Source organism: Paroedura picta, chromosome 7, assembly GCF_049243985.1.
Source record: "Paroedura picta isolate Pp20150507F chromosome 7, Ppicta_v3.0, whole genome shotgun sequence".
Classification (NCBI taxonomy): domain Eukaryota; kingdom Metazoa; phylum Chordata; class Lepidosauria; order Squamata; family Gekkonidae; genus Paroedura; species Paroedura picta.
Genome location: NC_135375.1, coordinates 117397547 through 117411198, shown reverse-complemented (window position 1 = coordinate 117411198; position 13652 = coordinate 117397547).

Here is a 13652-nt window from a genome sequence, read left to right as displayed (position 1 = left end):
AAGCGGCATCCCTTCCTCTCCAGGCAACAGAGGTGAGCTCTGTGTGATGTCATGTCCGTTGCTCTCCACTTTCTCTGTGGAGGTAGGCCCACTGTCTGACTTATAATGTTTTTAGAGTCCTGGCCCTCCTTAACAAGGCCTGTAAGCGGCATCCCTTCCTCTCCAGGCAACAGAGGTGAGCTCTTTGTGATGTCATGTCCGTTGCTCTCCACTTTCTCTGTGGAGGTAGGCCCACTGTCTGACTTATAATGTTTTTAGAGTCCCCCCCCCTCCTTAACAAGGCCTGTAAGCGGCATCCCTTCCTCCCCAGGCAACAGAGGTGAGCTCTTTGTGATGTCATGTCCGTTGCTCTCCACTTTCTCTGTGGAGGTAGGCCCACTGTCTGACTTATAATGTTTTTAGAGTCCTGGCCCTCCTTAACAAGGCCTGTAAGCGGCATCCCTTCCTCTCCAGGCAACAGAGGTGAGCTCTGTGTGATGTCATGTCCGTTGCTCTCCACTTTCTCTGTGGAGGTAGGCCCACTGTCTGACTTATAATGTTTTTAGAGTCCCCCCCCCTCCTTAACAAGGCCTGTAAGCGGCATCCCTTCCTCCCCAGGCAACAGAGGTGAGCTCTTTGTGATGTCATGTCCGTTGCTCTCCACTTTCTCTGTGGAGGTAGGCCCACTGTCTGACTTATAATGTTTTTAGAGTCCCCCCCCCCTCCTTAACAAGGCCTGTAAGCGGCATCCCTTCCTCCCCAGGCAACAGATGTGAGCTCTTTGTGATGTCATGTCCGTTGCTCTCCACTTTCTCTGTGGAGGTAGGCCCACTGTCTGACTTATAATGTTTTTAGAGTCCTGGCCCTCCTTAACAAGGCCTGTAAGCGGCATCACTTCCTCTCCAGGCAACAGAGGTGAGCTCTTTGTGATGTCATGTCCGTTGCTCTCCACTTTCTCTGTGGAGGTAGGCCCACTGTCTGACTTATAATGTTTTTAGAGTCCCCCCCCTCCTTAACAAGGCCTGTAAGCGGCATCCCTTCCTCCCCAGGCAACAGATGTGAGCTCTTTGTGATGTCATGTCCGTTGCTCTCCACTTTCTCTGTGGAGGTAGGCCCACTGTCTGACTTATAATGTTTTTAGAGTCCTGGCCCTCCTTAACAAGGCCTGTAAGCGGCATCCCTTCCTCTCCAGGCAACAGAGGTGAGCTCTGTGTGATGTCATGTCCGTTGCTCTCCACTTTCTCTGTGGAGGTAGGCCCACTGTCTGACTTATAATGTTTTTAGAGTCCCCCCCCCCTCCTTAACAAGGCCTGTAAGCGGCATCCCTTCCTCCCCAGGCAACAGATGTGAGCTCTTTGTGATGTCATGTCCGTTGCTCTCCACTTTCTCTGTGGAGGTTGGCCCACTGTCTGACTTATAATGTTTTAGAGATTCCCCCCCCTCCTTAACAAGGCCTGTAAGCGGCATCCTTTCCTCTCCAGGCAACAGAGGTGAGCTCTTTGTGATGTCATGTCCGTTGCTCTCCACTTTCTCTGTGGAGGTTGGCCCACTGTCTGACTTATAATGTTTTAGAGACTCTCCTCCCACCCCATAACAAGGCCAGTAAGCGGCATCCCTTCCTCTCCAGGCAACAGAGGTGAGTTCTTTGTGATGTCATGTCCGTTGCTCTCCACTTTCTCTATGGAGGTAGGTCCACTGTCTGACTTATAATGTTTTTAGAGTCCCCCCCCCATAACAAGGCCTGTAAGCGGCATCCCTTCCTCTCCAGGCAACAGAGGTGAGCTCTTTGTGATGTCATGTCCGTTGCTCTCCACTTTCTCTGTGGAGGTTGGCCCACTGTCTGACTTATAATGTTTTAGAGATTGCACCCCCCCCGCCATAACAAGGCCAGTAAGCGGCATCCCTTCCTCTCCAGGCAACAGAGGTGAGTTCTTTGTGATGTCATGTCCGTTGCTCTCCACTTTCTCTGTGGAGGTAGGCCCACTGTCTGACTTATAATGTTTTTAGAGTCCCCCCCCCATAACAAGGCCTGTAAGTGGCATCCCTTCCTCTCCAGGCAACAGAGGTGAGCTCTTTGTGATGTCATGTCCGTTGCTCTCCACTTTCTCTGTGGAGGTAGGCCCACTGTCTGACTTATAATGTTTTTAGAGTCCCCCCCCTCCTTAACAAGGCCTGTAAGCGGCATCCCTTCCTATCCAGGCAACAGAGGTGAGCTCTTTGTGATGTCATGTCCGTTGCTCTCCACTTTCTCTGTGGAGGTTGGCCCACTGTCTGACTTATAATGTTTTAGAGACTCTCCTCCCACCCCATAACAAGGCCAGTAAGCGGCATCCCTTCCTCTCCAGGCAACAGAGGTGAGTTCTTTGTGATGTCATGTCCGTTGCTCTCCACTTTCTCTATGGAGGTAGGTCCACTGTCTGACTTATAATGTTTTTAGAGTCCGGGCCCTCCTTAACAAGGCCTGTAAGCGGCATCCCTTCCTCTCCAGGCAACAGCGGTGAGCTCTTTGTGATGTCATGTCCGTTGCTCACCACTTTCTCTGTGGAGGTAGGCCCACTGTCTGACTTATAATGTTTTTAGAGTCCCCCCCCCTCCTTAACAAGGCCTGTAAGCGGCATCCCTTCCTCCCCAGGCAACAGATGTGAGCTCTTTGTGATGTCATGTCCGTTGCTCTCCACTTTCTCTGTGGAGGTAGGCCCACTGTCTGACTTATAATGTTTTTAGAGTCCTGGCCCTCCTTAACAAGGCCTGTAAGCGGCATCCCTTCCTCTCCAGGCAACAGAGGTGAGCTCTGTGTGATGTCATGTCCGTTGCTCTCCACTTTCTCTGTGGAGGTAGGCCCACTGTCTGACTTATAATGTTTTTAGAGTCCCCCCCCCCTCCTTAACAAGGCCTGTAAGCGGCATCCCTTCCTCCCCAGGCAACAGATGTGAGCTCTTTGTGATGTCATGTCCGTTGCTCTCCACTTTCTCTGTGGAGGTTGGCCCACTGTCTGACTTATAATGTTTTAGAGATTCCCCCCCCTCCTTAACAAGGCCTGTAAGCGGCATCCCTTCCTCTCCAGGCAACAGAGGTGAGCTCTTTGTGATGTCATGTCCGTTGCTCTCCACTTTCTCTGTGGAGGTTGGCCCACTGTCTGACTTATAATGTTTTAGAGACTCTCCTCCCACCCCATAACAAGGCCAGTAAGCGGCATCCCTTCCTCTCCAGGCAACAGAGGTGAGTTCTTTGTGATGTCATGTCCGTTGCTCTCCACTTTCTCTATGGAGGTAGGTCCACTGTCTGACTTATAATGTTTTTAGAGTCCCCCCCCCATAACAAGGCCTGTAAGCGGCATCCCTTCCTCTCCAGGCAACAGAGGTGAGCTCTTTGTGATGTCATGTCCGTTGCTCTCCACTTTCTCTGTGGAGGTTGGCCCACTGTCTGACTTATAATGTTTTAGAGATTGCACCCCCCCGCCATAACAAGGCCAGTAAGCGGCATCCCTTCCTCTCCAGGCAACAGAGGTGAGTTCTTTGTGATGTCATGTCCGTTGCTCTCCACTTTCTCTGTGGAGGTAGGCCCACTGTCTGACTTATAATGTTTTTAGAGTCCCCCCCCCCCATAACAAGGCCTGTAAGTGGCATCCCTTCCTCTCCAGGCAACAGAGGTGAGCTCTTTGTGATGTCATGTCCGTTGCTCTCCACTTTCTCTGTGGAGGTAGGCCCACTGTCTGACTTATAATGTTTTTAGAGTCCCCCCCCTCCTTAACAAGGCCTGTAAGCGGCATCCCTTCCTATCCAGGCAACAGAGGTGAGCTCTTTGTGATGTCATGTCCGTTGCTCTCCACTTTCTCTGTGGAGGTTGGCCCACTGTCTGACTTATAATGTTTTAGAGACTCTCCTCCCACCCCATAACAAGGCCAGTAAGCGGCATCCCTTCCTCTCCAGGCAACAGAGGTGAGTTCTTTGTGATGTCATGTCCGTTGCTCTCCACTTTCTCTATGGAGGTAGGTCCACTGTCTGACTTATAATGTTTTTAGAGTCCGGGCCCTCCTTAACAAGGCCTGTAAGCGGCATCCCTTCCTCTCCAGGCAACAGCGGTGAGCTCTTTGTGATGTCATGTCCGTTGCTCACCACTTTCTCTGTGGAGGTAGGCCCACTGTCTGACTTATAATGTTTTTAGAGTCTCCCCCCCCCCTCCTTAACAAGGCCTGTAAGCGGCATCCCTTCCTCTCCAGGCAACAGAGGTGAGCTCTTTGTGATGTCATGTCCGTTGCTCTCCACTTTCTCTGTGGAGGTTGGCCCACTGTCTGACTTATAATGTTTTAGAGACTCTCCTCCCACCCCATAACAAGGCCAGTAAGCGGCATCCCTTCCTCTCCAGGCAACAGAGGTGTGTTCTTTGTGATGTCATGTCCGTTGCTCTCCACTTTCTCTATGGAGGTAGGTCCACTGTCTGACTTATAATGTTTTTAGAGTCCCCCCCCCCATAACAAGGCCTGTAAGCGGCATCCCTTCCTCTCCAGGCAACAGAGGTGAGCTCTTTGTGATGTCATGTCCGTTGCTCTCCACTTTCTCTGTTGAGGTTGGCCCACTGTCTGACTTATAATGTTTTAGAGATTGCACCCCCCCGCCATAACAAGGCCAGTAAGCGGCATCCCTTCCTCTCCAGGCAACAGAGGTGAGTTCTTTGTGATGTCATGTCCGTTGCTCTCCACTTTCTCTGTGGAGGTAGGCCCACTGTCTGACTTATAATGTTTTTAGAGATCCCCCCCCCCATACCAAGGCCAGTAAGCGGCGTCCCTTCCTCTCCAGGCAACAAAGGTGAGCTCTTTGTGATGTCATGTCCGTTGCTCTCCACTTTCTCTATGGAGGTAGGTCCACTGTCTGACTTATAATGTTTTTAGAGTCCGGGCCCTCCTTAACAAGGCCTGTAAGCGGCATCCCTTCCTCTCCAGGCAACAGAGGTGAGCTCTTTGTGATGTCATGTCCGTTGCTCACCACTTTCTCTGTGGAGGTAGGCCCACTGTCTGACTTATAATGTTTTTAGAGTCTCCCCCCCCCTCCTTAACAAGGCCTGTAAGCGGCATCCCTTCCTCTCCAGGCAACAGAGGTGAGCTCTTTGTGATGTCATGTCCGTTGCTCTCCACTTTCTCTGTGGAGGTTGGCCCACTGTCTGACTTATAATGTTTTTAGAGTCCCCCCCCCCCCATAACAAGGCCAGTAAGCGGCATCCCTTCCTCTCCAGGCAACAGAGGTGAGCTCTTTGTGATGTCATGTCCGTTGCTCTCCACTTTCTCTATGGAGGTAGGTCCACTGTCTGACTTATAATGTTTTTAGAGTCCCCCCCCCCATAACAAGGCCAGTAAGCGGCATCCCTTCCTCTCCAGGCAACAGAGGTGAGCTCTTTGTGATGTCATGTCCGTTGCTCTCCACTTTTTCTATGGAGGTAGGTCCACTGTCTGACTTACAATGTTTTTAGAGTCCGGGCCCTCCTTAACAAGGCCTGTAAGCGGCATCCCTTCCTCTCCAGGCAACAGAGGTCAGCTCATTGTGATGTCATATCCGTTGCTCTCCACTTTCTCTGTGGAGGTTGGCCCACTGTCTGACTTATAATGTTTTAGAGATTCTCCTCCCACCCCATAACAAGGCCAGTAAGCGGCTACCCTTCCTCTCCAGGCAACAGAGGTGAGTTCTTTATGATGTCATGTCCGTTGCTCTCCACTTTCTCTATGGAGGTAGGCCCACTGTCTGACTTATAATGTTTTTAGAGTCCTGGCCCTCCTTAACAAGGCCTGTAAGCGGCATCCCTTCCTCTCCAGGCAACAGAGGTGAGCTCTTTGTGATGTCATGTCCGTTGCTCACCACTTTCTCTGTGGAGGTAGGCCCACTGTCTGACTTATAATTTTTTTAGAGTCCTGGCCCTCCTTAACAAGGCCAGTAAGCGGCGTCCCTTCCTCTCCAGGCAACAAAGGTGAGCTCTGTGTGATGTCATGTCCGTTGCTCTCCACTTTCTCTGTGGAGGTAGGTCCACTGTCTGACTTATAATGTTTTTAGAGTCCTGGCCCTCCTTAAAAAGGCCTGTACACGGAATCCCTTCCTCTCCAGGCAACAGAGGTGAGCTCTTTGTGATGTCATGTCCGTTGCTCACCACTTTCTCTGTGGAGGTAGGCCCACTGTCTGACTTATAATGTTTTTAGAGTCCCCCCCCCCATAACAAGGCCAGTAAGCGGCATCCCTTCCTCTCCAGGCAACAGAGGTGAGCTCTTTGTGATGTCATGTCCGTTGCTCTCCACTTTCTCTATGGAGGTAGGCCCACTGTCTGACTTATAATGTTTTTAGAGTCCTGGCCCTCCTTAAAAAGGCCTGTACACGGAATCCCTTCCTCTCCAGGCAACAGAGGTGAGCTCTTTGTGATGTCATGTCCGTTGCTCACCACTTTCTCTGTGGAGGTTGGCCCACTGTCTGACTTATAATTTTTTTAGAGTCCCCCCCACCTCCTTAACAAGGCCTGTAAGCGGCATCCCTTCCTCTCCAGGCAACAGAGGTGAGCTCTTTGTGATGTCATGTCCGTTGCTCTCCACTTTCTCTATGGAGGTAGGTCCACTGTCTGACTTATAATGTTTTTAGAGTTCGGTGCCCTCCTTAACAAGCCCTGTAAGCGGCATCCCTTCCTCTCCAGGCAACAGAGGTGAGCTCTTTGTGATGTCATGTCCGTTGCTCACCACTTTCTCTGTGGAGGTAGGCCCACTTTCTGACTTATAATGTTTTTAGAGTCCCCCCCCCTCCTTAACAAGGCCTGTAAGCGGCATCCCTTCCTCTCCAGGCAACAGAGGTGAGCTCTTTGTGATGTCATGTCCGTTGCTCTCCACTTTCTCTGTGGAGGTTGGCCCACTGTCTGACTTATAATGTTTTTAGAGTCCCCCCCCCCATAACAAGGCCAGTAAGCGGCATCCCTTCCTCTCCAGGCAACAGAGGTGAGCTCTTTGTGATGTCATGTCCGTTGCTCTCCACTTTCTCTATGGAGGTAGGTCCACTGTCTGACTTATAATGTTTTTAGAGTCCCCCCCCCCATAACAAGGCCAGTAAGCGGCATCCCTTCCTCTCCAGGCAACAGAGGTGAGCTCTTTGTGATGTCATGTCCGTTGCTCTCCACTTTTTCTATGGAGGTAGGTCCACTGTCTGACTTACAATGTTTTTAGAGTCCGGGCCCTCCTTAACAAGGCCTGTAAGCGGCATCCCTTCCTCTCCAGGCAACAGAGGTCAGCTCATTGTGATGTCATATCCGTTGCTCTCCACTTTCTCTGTGGAGGTTGGCCCACTGTCTGACTTATAATGTTTTTAGAGTCCTGGCCCTCCTTAACAAGGCCTGTAAGCGGCATCCCTTCCTCTCCAGGCAACAGAGGTGAGCTCTGTGTGATGTCATGTCCGTTGCTCTCCACTTTCTCTGTGGAGGTAGGCCCACTGTCTGACTTATAATGTTTTTAGAGTCCTGGCCCTCCTTAACAAGGCCTGTAAGCGGCATCCCTTCCTCTCCACGCAACAGAGGTGAGCTCTTTGTGATGTCATGTCCGTTGCTCACCACTTTCTCTGTGGAGGTTGGCCCACTGTCTGACTTATAATGTTTTTAGAGTCCCCCCCCCTCCTTAACAAGGCCTGTAAGCGGCATCCCTTCCTCCCCAGGCAACAGAGGTGAGCTCTTTGTGATGTCATGTCCGTTGCTCTCCACTTTCTCTGTGGAGGTAGGCCCACTGTCTGACTTATAATGTTTTTAGAGTCCCCCCCCCCCATAACAAGGCCAGTAAGCGGCATCCCTTCTTCTCCAGGCAACAGAGGTGAGCTCTTTGTGATGTCATGTCCGTTGCTCTCCACTTTCTCTATGGAGGTAGGTCCACTGTCTGACTTATAATGTTTTTAGAGTCCCCCCCCCCATAACAAAGCCAGTAAGCGGCATCCCTTCCTCTCCAGGCAACAGAGGTGAGCTCTTTGTGATGTCATGTCCGTTGCTCTCCACTTTTTCTATGGAGGTAGGTCCACTGTCTGACTTACAATGTTTTTAGAGTCCGGGCCCTCCTTAACAAGGCCTGTAAGCGGCATCCCTTCCTCTCCAGGCAACAGAGGTCAGCTCATTGTGATGTCATATCCGTTGCTCTCCACTTTCTCTGTGGAGGTTGGCCCACTGTCTGACTTATAATGTTTTAGAGATTCTCCCCCCACCCCATAACAAGGCCAGTAAGCGGCTACCCTTCCTCTCCAGGCAACAGAGGTGAGTTCTTTATGATGTCATGTCCGTTGCTCTCCACTTTCTCTATGGAGGTAGGTCCACTGTCTGACTTATAATGTTTTTAGAGTCCGGGCCCTCCTTAACAAGGCCTGTAAGCGGCATCCCTTCCTCTCCAGGCAACAGAGGTGAGCTCTTTGTGATGTCATGTCCGTTGCTCACCACTTTCTCTGTGGAGGTAGGCCCACTGTCTGACTTATAATGTTTTTAGAGTCCTGGCCCTCCTTAACAAGGCCTGTAAGCGGCATCCCTTCCTCTCCAGGCAACAGAGGTGAGCTCTGTGTGATGTCATGTCCGTTGCTCTCCACTTTCTCTGTGGAGGTAGGCCCACTGTCTGACTTATAATGTTTTTAGTGTCCTGGCCCTCCTTAACAAGGCCTGTACACGGAATCCCTTCCTCTCCAGGCAACAGAGGTGAGCTCTTTGTGATGTCATGTCCGTTGCTCACCACTTTCTCTGTGGAGGTTGGCCCACTGTCTGACTTATAATTTTTTTAGAGTCCCCCCCCCTCCTTAACAAGGCCTGTAAGCGGCATCCCTTCCTCTCCAGGCAACAGAGGTGAGCTCTTTGTGATGTCATGTCCGTTGCTCTCCACTTTCTCTATGGAGGTAGGTCCACTGTCTGACTTATAATGTTTTTAGAGTCCGGGCCCTCCTTAACAAGGCCTGTAAGTGGCATCCCTTCCTCTCCAGGCAACAGAGGTGAGCTCTTTGTGATGTCATGTCCGTTGCTCACCACTTTCTCTGTGGAGGTAGGCCCACTGTCTGACTTATAATGTTTTTAGAGTCCCCCCCCCTCCTTAACAAGGCCTGTAAGCGGCATCCCTTCCTCTCCAGGCAACAGAGGTGAGCTCTTTGTGATGTCATGTCCGTTGCTCTCCACTTTCTCTGTGGAGGTTGGCCCACTGTCTGACTTATAATGTTTTTAGAGTCCCCCCCCCCCATAACAAGGCCAGTAAGCGGCATCCCTTCCTCTCCAGGCAACAGAGGTGAGCTCTTTGTGATGTCATGTCCGTTGCTCTCCACTTTCTCTATGGAGGTAGGTCCACTGTCTGACTTATAATGTTTTTAGAGTCCCCCCCCCCATAACAAGGCCAGTAAGCGGCATCCCTTCCTCTCCAGACAACAGAGGTGAGCTCTTTGTGATGTCATGTCCGTTGCGCTCCACTTTCTCTATGGAGGTAGGTCCACTGTCTGACATAATGTTTTTAGAGTCCAAGCCCTCCTTAACAAGGCCTGTAAGCGGCATCCCTTCCTCTCCAGGCAACAGAGGTGAGCTCTTTGTGATGTCATGTCCGTTGCTCACAACTTTCTCTGTGGAGGTAGGCCCACTGTCTGACTTATAATGTTTTTAGAGTCCTGGCCCTCCTTAACAAGGCCTGTAAGCGGCATCCCTTCCTCTCCACGCAACAGAGGTGATCTCTTTGTGATGTCATGTCCGTTGCTCACCACTTTCTCTGTGGAGGTTGGCCCACTGTCTGACTTATAATGTTTTTAGAGTCCCCCCCCCTCCTTAACAAGGCCTGTAAGCGGCATCCCTTCCTCTCCAGGCAACAGAGGTGAGATCTTTGTGATGTCATGTCCGTTGTTCTCCACTTTCTCTGTGGAGGTAGGCCCACTGTCTGACTTATAATGTTTTTAGAGTCCTGGCCCTCCTTAACAAGGCCTGTAAGCGGCATCCCTTCCTCTCCACGCAACAGAGGTGATCTCTTTGTGATGTCATGTCCGTTGCTCACCACTTTCTCTGTGGAGGTTGGCCCACTGTCTGACTTATAATGTTTTTAGAGTCCCCCCCCCTCCTTAACAAGGCCTGTAAGCGGCATCCCTTCCTCTCCAGGCAACAGAGGTGAGCTCTGTGTGATGTCATGTCCATTGCTCTCCACTTTCTCTGTGGAGGTAAGCCCACTGTCTTACTTATAATTTTTTTAGAGTCCTGGCCCTCCTTAACAAGGCCTGTAAGCGGCATCCCTTCCTCTCCAGGCAACAGAGGTGAGCTCTGTGTGATGTCATGTCCGTTGCTCTCCACTTTCTCTGTGGAGGTAGGCCCACTGTCTGACTTATAATGTTTTTAGAGTCCTGGCCCTCCTTAACAAGGCCTGTAAGCGGCATCCCATCCTCTCCAGGCAACAGAGGTGAGCTCTTTGTGATATCATGTCCGTTGCTCTCCACTTTCTCTGTGGAGGTAGGCCCACTGTCTGACTTATAATGTTTTTAGAGTCCCCCCCCCCTCCTTAACAAGGCCTGTAAGCGGCATCCCTTCCTCCCCAGGCAACAGAGGTGAGCTCTTTGTGATGTCATGTCCGTTGCTCTCCACTTTCTCTGTGGAGGTAGGCCCACTGTCTGACTTATAATGTTTTTAGAGTCCTGGCCCTCCTTAACAAGGCCTGTAAGCGGCATCACTTCCTCTCCAGGCAACAGAGGTGAGCTCTGTGTGATGTCATGTCCGTTGCTCTCCACTTTCTCTGTGGAGGTAGGCCCACTGTCTGACTTATAATGTTTTTAGAGTCCTGGCCCTCCTTAACAAGGCCTGTAAGCGGCATCACTTCCTCTCCAGGCAACACAGGTGAGCTCTTTGTGATGTCATGTCCGTTGCTCTCCACTTTCTCTGTGGAGGTAGGCCCACTTTCTGACTTATAATGTTTTTAGAGTCCCCCCCCCCTCCTTAACAAGGCCTGTAAGCGGCATCCCTTCCTCCCCAGGCAACAGATGTGAGCTCTTTGTGATGTCATGTCCGTTGCTCTCCACTTTCTCTGTGGAGGTTGGCCCACTGTCTGACTTATAATGTTTTAGAGATCCCCCCCCCATAACAAGGCCAGTAAGCGGCATCCCTTCCTCTCCAGGCAACAGAGGTGAGCTCTTTGTGATGTCATGTCCGTTGCTCTCCTCTTTCTCTGTGGAGGTTGGCCCACTATCTGACTTATAATGTTTTTAGAGTCCCTCCCCCCCATAACAAGGCCAGTAAGCGGCATCCCTTCCTCTCCAGGCAACAGAGGTGAGCTCTTTGTGATGTCATGTCCGTTGCTCTCCACTTTCTCTATGGAGGTAGGTCCCCTGTCTGACTTATAATGTTTTTAGAGTCCAGGCCCTCCTTAACAAGGCCTGTAAGCGGCATCCCTTCCTCTCCAGGCAACAGAGGTGAGTTCTTTGTGATGTCATGTCCGTTGCTCTCCACTTTCTCTATGGAGGTAGGTACACTGTCTGACTTTTAATGTTTTTAGAGTCCCCCCCCCCCATAACAAGGCCAGTAAGCGGCATCCCTTCCTCTCCAGGCAACAGAGGTGAGCTCTTTGTGATGTCATGTCCGTTGCGCTCCACTTTCTCTATGGAGGTAGGTCCACTGTCTGACTTATAATGTTTTTAGAGTCCGGGCCCTCCTTAACAAGGCCTGTCAGCGGCATCTCTTCCTCTCCAGGCAACAGAGGTGAGCTCTTTGTGATGTCATGTCCGTTGCTCTCCACTTTCTCTTTGGAGGTAGGTCAACTGTCTGACTTATAATGTTTTTAGAGTCCGGGCCCTCCTTAACAAGGCCTGTAAACGGCATCCCTTCCTCTCCAGGCAACAGAGGTGAGCTCTTTGTGATGTCATGTCCGTTGCTCTCCACTTTCTCTGTGGAGGTTGGCCCACTGTCTGTCTTATAATGTTTTAGAGATTCTCCCCCCACCCCATGACAAGGCCAGTAAGCGGCATCCCTTCCTCTCCAGGCAACAGAGGTGAGCTCTTTGTGATGTCATGTCCGTTGCTCTCCACTTTCTCTATGGAGGTAGGTCCACTGTCTGACTTATAATGTTTTTAGAGTCCAGGCCCTCCTTAACAAGGCCTGTAAGCGGCATCCCTTCCTCTCCAGGCAACAGAGGTGAGTTCTTTGTGATGTCATGTCCGTTGCTCTCCACTTTCTCTGTGGAGGTAGGCCCACTGTCTGACTTATAATGTTTTTAGAGTCCTGGCCCTCCTTAACAAGGCCTGTAAGCGGAATCTCTTCCTCTCCAGGCAACAGAGGTGAGCTCTGTGTGATGTCATGTCCGTTGCTCTCCACTTTCTCTGTGGAGGTAGGCCCACTGTCTGACATATAATGTTTTTAGAGTCCGGGCCCTCCTTAACAAGGCCTGTAAGCGGCATCCCTTCCTCTCCAGGCAACAGAGGTGAGCTCTTTGTGATGTCATGTCCGTTGCTCACCACTTTCTCTGTGGAGGTAGGCCCACTGTCTGACTTATAATGTTTTTAGAGTCCTGGCCCTCCTTAACAAGGCCTGTAAGCGGCATCCCTTCCTCTCCAGGCAACAGAGGTGAGCTCTGTGTGATGTCATGTCCGTTGCTCTCCACTTTCTCTGTGGAGGTAGGCCCACTGTCTGACTTATAATGTTTTTAGTGTCCTGGCCCTCCTTAACAAGGCCTGTACACGGAATCCCTTCCTCTCCAGGCAACAGAGGTGAGCTCTTTGTGATGTCATGTCCGTTGCTCACCACTTTCTCTGTGGAGGTTGGCCCACTGTCTGACTTATAATTTTTTTAGAGTCCCCCCCCTCCTTAACAAGGCCTGTAAGCGGCATCCCTTCCTCTCCAGGCAACAGAGGTGAGCTCTTTGTGATGTCATGTCCGTTGCTCTCCACTTTCTCTATGGAGGTAGGTCCACTGTCTGACTTATAATGTTTTTAGAGTCCGGGCCCTCCTTAACAAGGCCTGTAAGTGGCATCCCTTCCTCTCCAGGCAACAGAGGTGAGCTCTTTGTGATGTCATGTCCGTTGCTCACCACTTTCTCTGTGGAGGTAGGCCCACTGTCTGACTTATAATGTTTTTAGAGTCCCCCCCCCTCCTTAACAAGGCCTGTAAGCGGCATCCCTTCCTCTCCAGGCAACAGAGGTGAGCTCTTTGTGATGTCATGTCCGTTGCTCTCCACTTTCTCTGTGGAGGTTGGCCCACTGTCTGACTTATAATGTTTTTAGAGTCCCCCCCCCCCATAACAAGGCCAGTAAGCGGCATCCCTTCCTCTCCAGGCAACAGAGGTGAGCTCTTTGTGATGTCATGTCCGTTGCTCTCCACTTTCTCTATGGAGGTAGGTCCACTGTCTGACTTATAATGTTTTTAGAGTCCCCCCCCCATAACAAGGCCAGTAAGCGGCATCCCTTCCTCTCCAGACAACAGAGGTGAGCTCTTTGTGATGTCATGTCCGTTGCGCTCCACTTTCTCTATGGAGGTAGGTCCACTGTCTGACATAATGTTTTTAGAGTCCAAGCCCTCCTTAACAAGGCCTGTAAGCGGCATCCCTTCCTCTCCAGGCAACAGAGGTGAGCTCTTTGTGATGTCATGTCCGTTGCTCACAACTTTCTCTGTGGAGGTAGGCCCACTGTCTGACTTATAATGTTTTTAGAGTCCTGGCCCTCCTTAACAAGGCCTGTAAGCGGCATCCCTTCCTCTCC